Source organism: Otolemur garnettii, unplaced genomic scaffold, assembly GCF_000181295.1.
Source record: "Otolemur garnettii isolate 467f Iridium unplaced genomic scaffold, OtoGar3 scaffold00102, whole genome shotgun sequence".
NCBI lineage: Eukaryota > Metazoa > Chordata > Mammalia > Primates > Galagidae > Otolemur > Otolemur garnettii.
The window spans coordinates 3,933,779-3,942,042 of NW_003852497.1; the positions used below are offsets into that span (position 1 = coordinate 3,933,779).

General features: G+C 40.1%; 1 non-coding gene across 1 annotated transcript; it reads left to right on the plus strand.

Moving 5' to 3' along the window:
- The first annotated feature begins 2,229 nt into the window (after nt 1-2,229).
- On the plus strand, nt 2,230-2,385 carry LOC111727367. Its single transcript, XR_002774936.1, has one exon. It is a non-coding gene; the product is annotated as a U1 spliceosomal RNA (small nuclear RNA).
- The last annotated feature ends 5,879 nt before the right edge of the window (nt 2,386-8,264 follow it).

The following is an 8,264-nucleotide window of genomic DNA, read 5'->3' on the forward strand; positions in this document are numbered from 1 at the left end:
CACAGAAATGAAATTGGTAAGGAATTGCTACCCTCCTCTTTCCTCTCCACTTGCATAGGCAGTTATGATCATATTAATTAGACATTGAAAAAGTCACAATCAGTGGAAGAACAATTTTCAGTTCAACTTCACACACCTGCAGAGGCCATATTGGGATAAAATGCCAGCCTTCTTTCCAGAAGCACACATCAGAACTCTTAGGTGAGACTTCATTTGACAGCATAGACCTGGTTAAAGGAGAGATGCCATGTTTGGATATTATAAATTACCTGTAGAAGGGATTTTCAGAGTGCTTTTTTGAAACAGAAAGAGTCTCCTGAAATTTTATAAATTACCAACACAGATAACTAGATTTATACAAATAAAGTTGTCAAGGGCTTATTGCTTAGTTGGAACTTTTAGTAAATAGAGGGAAATTGAAAATGTTATGCAATTGCCTGTCAAAAACTGAAGGACTGAATCATCTGAAATTTACCCTACTTTTAAGCAATAAATTACCCTGCTATATATTGATTCATGGATGTTGCCAGAGACACATGCCCGAGTTAGAGACAAAGGCCAGTTAATTGCGGTACTCACAGTAGTCAGACAACCAGTCTTTTCCTGCATAAGAACCCCAACCTCATTTCCCCAAGGTGATGTGAAGAGAGTCAGATGACACGAAGAGAGTCAGGTGACACTTGTACATGTGATAAAGTGTATCACAGAAGAGGAAACCTGAACTTGGAAAACCTGAATCCTTTACGTTTGGGTGTAAGTAAACTTGCCCTTTTCTCTGGTGGAAGGAACTATTTCTGTCTTCCAAGGATTGTTCACTCTAAAAGAAAAGCAGTTGGTAGCTCCCTGTGATACTTTCAGCAACATTGAGAGAACTATGGGAATTGCCTCTCAACATTGGGATTTCATGGATGATCAAGAGTTACCCTGGATGACAAAGAAAGGGGAAAAAAAGACCCTGACCAAACAAAGATCTATCCTTCATCTCATTCAGTAAGGATTGTTGCTAATTTCTAGGAAGAAGGAATTAGCCATTACTACCAGAATCATGTCATATATTTGTCTACCTCAATCCAATTTCACTCCTATCTCTTTCTTATTTCCATATACCCATATGCTCTAATAAAGCCATCCTATTGTGGATATTAAGGTATTTTTATTTAGTTCTTTTGTCTCCTTTCAATTCCAAAGTTCAGATCTTCTTCATGTATTGTTATGGGTCACTGTCTCAACAAGCTGGACCTCAGGTGCCAGGTGTTAACAAGATCTCATGCCAAGAATGAGGAGAATCGGTAAGAACACTGTGATTTTTAAACTTTATTGAGAGGATCACTTAAAAAGTGATGTCCATATAGAGATATCAGTTTATCTATAGATTGATTGATTGATATGAGATACATGAACAGTTACAGGATTCTGGGTACCATATCACAGAACCCTATTTGCGTAGGTGTAGAGTAGGTCCCATAAACTGGCTTTTAAGATAAGCAACCTGGGTGATTTTCACATAGTTATACTGGAACAATTTGAGAACAAGTGCTACAGGCAGTGTCACTTAGCAAATCTAGGTAGGCTGCATATTTCAAAAGCATATTGAAGTGGCAAGATGCTATATGAGTGAAAGGACGGGGTGCATTATTACTGGAAAGTACTTTTCCAATATTATAAGGCTATGTGAGTGTATTGCTATGTGCGTGTTACGCTGAGTACACTAGAAACGGAATAACAGAGAGAAGTAAAAGTGGGAAGAGGATCCAGAAGTCTTCCAATTTAGAAGAGATAATTGAGTTCTTATTCTTTGGTGGTGATGATAGGGAGGGGTTTGTGGTCATGTTCACCATAATTAGTGCAGAATTATTGGCATAACATAAGTCATTTTGACATAGGTAACATTTTCATTCCATATCTGAAATTGCCTTTGGAGATTTAGGAGAGAATTTTAGTTTCTTTTCCCCAAGCCTTACTTTGCAAAATTGCTGACAAGTTTATACAAATTGTGATCAGGCTGTAGTACAACTCTGTCCTTCATTCTGGAACCAGGGATCAGACTAAAGTGCTGGCTGATATCACTTCCATTCTACCTGAAGAACCCAGAGCTCTTTGGTGGAGAGTTCTTTGTTACTGACAATTTAACATGAGATGTCCTGGTTCCAGGCATAGGGTGCTAATCATTAGCAAAAACATCAATAACACATTGTAGGCAGGGAGATCAGAGCCCCTGGGACCCTTCTCATACTTAGCTGGAAAGGAAGAAAACATGGTCAGCAAGGTGGTTTTCCCAGGGTGAGGCTTAGCCACTGCACTCCAGATGTGCTGACCCCTGCGATTTCCCCACATGTGGAAAACTCAACTTGTGGTAGAGGGGAACTGTGTTCACTTTCTCCCCTGGTAATTTGTGGTAGAGGGGGGCTGCATTTATTCTCTACCCTTGTAGTCACTGTTTCCAATGTCAGGTTCCCATGTCCACAAGTGGGTATTGCCCAGGTGCCTAAATCCATATATTCTAAGGAGACAAGCAAAATAAACAGGAGCTTATCTCCAGGGCACCAGACCCACCTCCCCACAGCCTTCCTCTCTACTATAGTGTCAAGAAATAAGTTTCCCAACCCCAAATAATGATTAGCGCCCCTGTTATTGGACAATGAGTGTCCAGCCGCCTGTCACTGTCAGCCAGTATGCAGAGACAGGGACAGGTCCACCTGATTTTATTTGTCAAAAGGCCAGCAACTCTGGAGAAGAGTAAGAGTAGTCTCTCCAAGACTGTTCCATTCCTCCATTTCCAAAATCACAGATTTATACATAAAAGTTAAAAACAAGAACCATACTAACCTTTATCTTAAACAAATATAACTTTTATAGCAATTTCAGATATGAAATGTAAACATTACCTATGTCAGAATGACTTACGTTATGTCAGTAACCCTGCACTAATTACGGTGAGCAAACCAGACTAACATTTAACTAAACAATAGTTGTTAACACTTATCTTAGACAACAGTAATGGTCATAACCCATGACCCATAATAAACACTAATTGACATAACCCCTAACCCAAAGCAACATTTATGATTCAGAAGTTAATCCCCAAAATCGATTGCCCAAATTACTGAAGTTATACACTTTTAGGTTAAAAGCAGATTTATAAAACAATGACCTAAACTGGGCCAGAGCAGCTGTGTGGTTGCAGCCCTGGCCTGGCTGACTCCATCTTGTTCCCGTTATGTGCACTCTCACCCCTTCCCTGCAGAAAGGGTTCTCCTTCTCATCCCCAATTGAAGAGAATAATCATCTACCTTTCCTCATAAGCAGTGCTGGGATATTGATACAGTCTGCATCTGCTCTGTAGTAGGAAATGAAACTGGAGTGAACCATTTATTGCAGTTTTTCCTTGCAGACACTTTATATTTGAATGTAAATTAATTAGGAAAATGGGTTTCTGATTTTACACAAAGAGGAGCAATTTTGCTGAATGCATAGGGAGATACTTTTTTGTTTGTTTTTTGTTTCGGGAGATACTTTTAAAAATTATTATTTTATTTACATTTGATTCTCCTCCCCCCCAACATTTTAGTATAAAAAGGTTTTAGCAACTAGATGCAGTGACATGCACCTGTAATCCCAGCTACTTGGGAGGTTGAAGTGGAGGATGGCTTGAGCCCAGGATTTTGAGACCAGCCTGCACAACATCATGAGAACTTGTCTCAAAAATACTTTCCAAGGCTTGACACCTGTAGCTCAGCAGCTAGGGTGCCAGCCACATACACCAGGGCTGGCAGGTTTGAACCCAGCTTGGGCCTGCCAAACAACAGTGACAACTGCAACCAAAAATAGCCAGGCATTGTGGCAGGGCCTGTAGTCCCAGCTACTTGGGAGGCTGAGGCAAAAGAATCACTTAGGCCCAACAATTGAAGGTTGCTGAGAGCTGTGATGCTGCAGCACTCTACTGAGGGCAACAAAGTGAGACCCTGTCTCAAAAAAAAAAAAAAAAAAAACTTTCCAACACAGAGAAATACAGAAGCGTTCAGTGAATACATATATCCACCACACAGATTCCATAATTGACTTTATAATATTTGGTTTCTCATATAACTATTTATCTATCTTATTGTTTATCTATTAATACATCTACATTAATTCATGCATTTTAACATATGTTGTGTACTATAAATACAGAGCTATATTTAATCAAATATACAAAAGGAAAATAAAAGAAAGATATTGAAGATGCTCAGGGAAGTTCAAAACATGACCCTAAAGTATGACTTGTTGGTAAAGAGGGTATTTTGAATTAAAGACCCTTATAGATCAACAGGCTTTGAAAAGGATTTTCCTCTATTTTCATAAAACCCAGATGGACCCTTCAAAAAGAACAATTGCCTTTTCTTCCTCTCTTTTATCCAGAATATAACCAGACCTGGACCAACCCATTTTCAAGATAATATCTGTCTTTCAGGCTAACCTAATTTCCAAAGTGAAATATTTACAAGTCAGTCTGTCTCCTTTCATATACCCATTCTCCCAAATATCAATAAGTCCTCCCTAGTAACCACTACTGCCCCTCAAAAGAATCATCTGTGTTCCTCATTTCCCTGGGCTCCATAGTGGAATGCGTTTCTGAACTCCATCGGTATGTTGGGTAATCAATCACTCTGTAATTCTTCCCTTGTGCGCAGCAAATAAGTTGATGTCTTTCTCTTATTAATCTGCTTATTGTGAATTGAGCTTTCAGTGAACATTCTGGGGGCAAAGAAGTTTTCCTTCTCCCTCACAATACTCAGCATCAGAAATTATTAAGGAAGCAGGTGCTTAAACCATAATATGATACCGTTCTTTTCCTCTTAGAATGGGTTTACATAAACCTAACAATGTGAAGTGCTGTGGGGCAGTGGAGCAGCTGGAATTCTCACACATTCAACAAGAATGTGGGTATGCAAAAGGGAACACAGACTATGAAAAACTGGCAGTGTCATAAATTTAATCAAGCTGCATTTGTTACTTATCAGTCTTAATCCTAATTCCAAGGAAAAAAGACAACGTCTGTGCTCATAAAATCCCATATGTAAAAGTTGAAAGTAGTGTAGGGGCCAAGGGTTAGTGCTCCCTTTATCCTTGGGAAATTTATGGGAATGTTAACTCACAAAAGGCAAATTAATTGGAGAAAAGGCATACGAACTTTATTAACAGGTGCATGGGGGGAACCACAGAATGATTGTCTACCCACCTGCATAGGGTGTAGAACCTTATTGGCCATCCTGAGGTTACAGAAAGAATTCAAGCTCAGACTACATGAGTCACTGTGAAAGTTTCGAGACAGACTGTGTTATGGCCCATTGTTTCACTTCCAAGGAACATAGTTGACAGTGTCCTTTCTGATTTACCAGGGCAAGTTTCAACTTGCTAGGCTTATCAGTGTTCTGGGAGGGCTTCGTTTGTTTCTATCTTTGCAGATTCTTGAGTTTTGTATGTCTCAAAACTTTTGTAATGAGCAATGTATGACTAAAAGCAGGGTATGGGGTAAATCAGGTTTTAGTGGCAGGACAGTTGTGGGAGGGAGAGAAGGAGGAGTCTTGGCTTGCAAAGGTGATGTGGTTATGTAGGTGAAACCTCACAGGTAGTATCTCTCAGAGAAAACAGATGGCAAATGTCTTTCAGATCTTTAAAAGGCATCAGCCTCTCAGTTAATCTTCCCTAGATCCTAACAAGGAAAGGCCCGGCTACATCAATGCAGATTTTCTACAGAAAAAAATTTCCTCCACAAAAGATGGCTTTACAGGGCTACTTCAGTTTTCTAGCTCTCTAAAAGCTACCTCAAAATGTCAAAGAAATGTATTTGGGGATAAAATATTTTGATTTCTTTCAGCAGAAAGAAGAGAATGCAGAAAGATTTCTCTTATCCCCTACAGCAGCTTTATTCATAATTGCCCCAAACTGGAAATAACCCAATTATCTATCAGCCTGTGAATGGGTAAAGAAAGTGTGATACAGTCATGTAATATAATATTACAATAGATCATTACTCCGCAATCTCAAGTGAATTATTCTAAATGGAAGGAGTCAGACACAAAAGTTACATACTGTGTGATTGCAGGTGTACAACATTCTTACAAAAGCAGAATTAAAGGGATAGGAAAAACATTAGTGATTTTCTAGGACTAGGAGTATGCAACGAGATTGATTTAAAACAGCTTGGGGGCGTTCAGTTGGGATGATGAAAACATCCTTATATGTTGAATGTGGTGGGCATCATGAAAGCACAAGCCCATGCAGTGAGAATAAGATGGAGTCTGTCAGACAAGGGCTAAGACCACCCAGTTGGTCTGGCCAGTTTAGGTCCTAGCTGACCTTCACCTCATGTCTTTCAATCTTATTGTTTTGTAAATATGGCTATAACCTAAAAGTATTTATCTTGAGTGGTTTAGGGCAATTGATTTAGGAGATTAACTTCTGAATCAGAAATGTGGTTTTGGGTCATAGGTTATGTCAATTAATATTTATTATGGGTCATGGGTTATTACCATTTGATAGAATCAGATGCACCTGCCCAAAGAGACCCACCCTGCCCCGACAGGGTCAGGTTCATGACTCAACCAGGAAGGGTCAGACTCATGTGCCTCCCAGGAAATAGGAATTGCTCCTCTCCCTGACCCTTTAAATCCCCATCCGCCATAACCCACGTGTGGAATTCCTTTCCTGATTTCACCCTACCTACATCCAGGTGGAAATAAAGACCACCTGATTTCTACAGAATGGGGATTCCATTTTCCTTTGTTGTATGCCTTCAAATAATCTTTCTTCCTTGGGTCCAGAACTGTTCACCATTATCATTGTTTAAGATAAGTGTTAATAACTGCTATTTAAGACAAAGGTTAGTACAGCTCTTGTTTTTAAATTTTATGTATAAATCTATGATTTATATGGAAGAAATGGAAGAACAGAACCGTCTTGGAGAGGCTACTCTCCCTGTTCTCTGAAGTTGCTGGCCTTGTGACAAAGGCCAGTCTGGTGGACCCTTCCCCGTCTCTGCATACTGGCTGACAGTGACAGGCGGCCGGACCCTCTTTATCTGGTAACAGTGACTCAACGATGTACTTGTAAAAATTCATAGAATTGTATACCTAAAAAGGGAATTTTTTGATATCCACAAATTATGCATCACTGAGTCTGATTTACAAAATAAGGGAAAATGGAGACAACAATTGCACTGGCAAATCTGTTTGCTGGCACTGGAATCTGTTGCAGCTCAGAAGTTTGGATGGTAAATTAAAGTGAATTTTGGCCATTTTCAGCTCTCAGCTCATCACGGGCTACCCATCCCAGCCCTAGGGGTCTGTGGCAGGCTTTTGTGCACATGGTCCTGAAGCAACTTGCATGCAGCTTTCAGGAGTCATGGTAGCAATAAGAACTCTGTTCTCCAAATATTGGAGGGTCGGTGTTTTGAATGATGATTGCTGCTTCTGATCACAAAGGTGTAGACACAGATGTTGGCATTCATCGTTACACTTTTCCTTATTATTTCAAGCTTTTCCCCTGGAACAAAAACAACTCCTAGGCACTCTTGGAGCCTCTGTATCCTCCTTCATTTTTCTCCCATCCTCCCCACCCTTTTCAAGGAACCAGATATTAAAGACACAACATTCAAAAGCACCTGCATCAGCAGAGCAAATTGGAAAAGTCACTGCACAGGCTCAGGGCAGACAAAACCTGAGAAGGCCTTAAGCTTACACAGTAGAGTGATCCTCAGCACAGAGACGCTGATAACAATGGGGGAAAAAGGAAAAACTTCTGGGGAAGGAGAGAATTTGATTTCCAGAGTTACCAGATTCAAATGTCCAGGTTTAATAACAACAAAAACCATATAAGGCATACAAAGAGGTATGAACGTATACGTTATTTAAAGCACAAAATAAAACAATAGACACTTTCCTTAAGAAAGATTGGGTGGCAGATCCATCAGACCAAGACTTTAAAACAACTGTCCTAATGATGCTCAGAGAACTAAAGGGAGACATGAAGACAGTCAAGAAATCCTTCCATGCACTAAATGGAAATAGGAACAGAGAGCTGGAAAACCAAAAGGAAACCCCAAAGAAATTGTGGAGCTGGAAACCACAATCACTGGAATCAAAATTCACAAGAGGGACTCAAGGCAAATTCGATCAGAACAAAGAACGAATTAGAAAACTTGGAGATAGGCTCGGCGCCTATAGCTCAACCGGCTAAGGCGCCAGCCACGTACACCTAAGGTGGCGGGTTCGAATCCCCAGCCC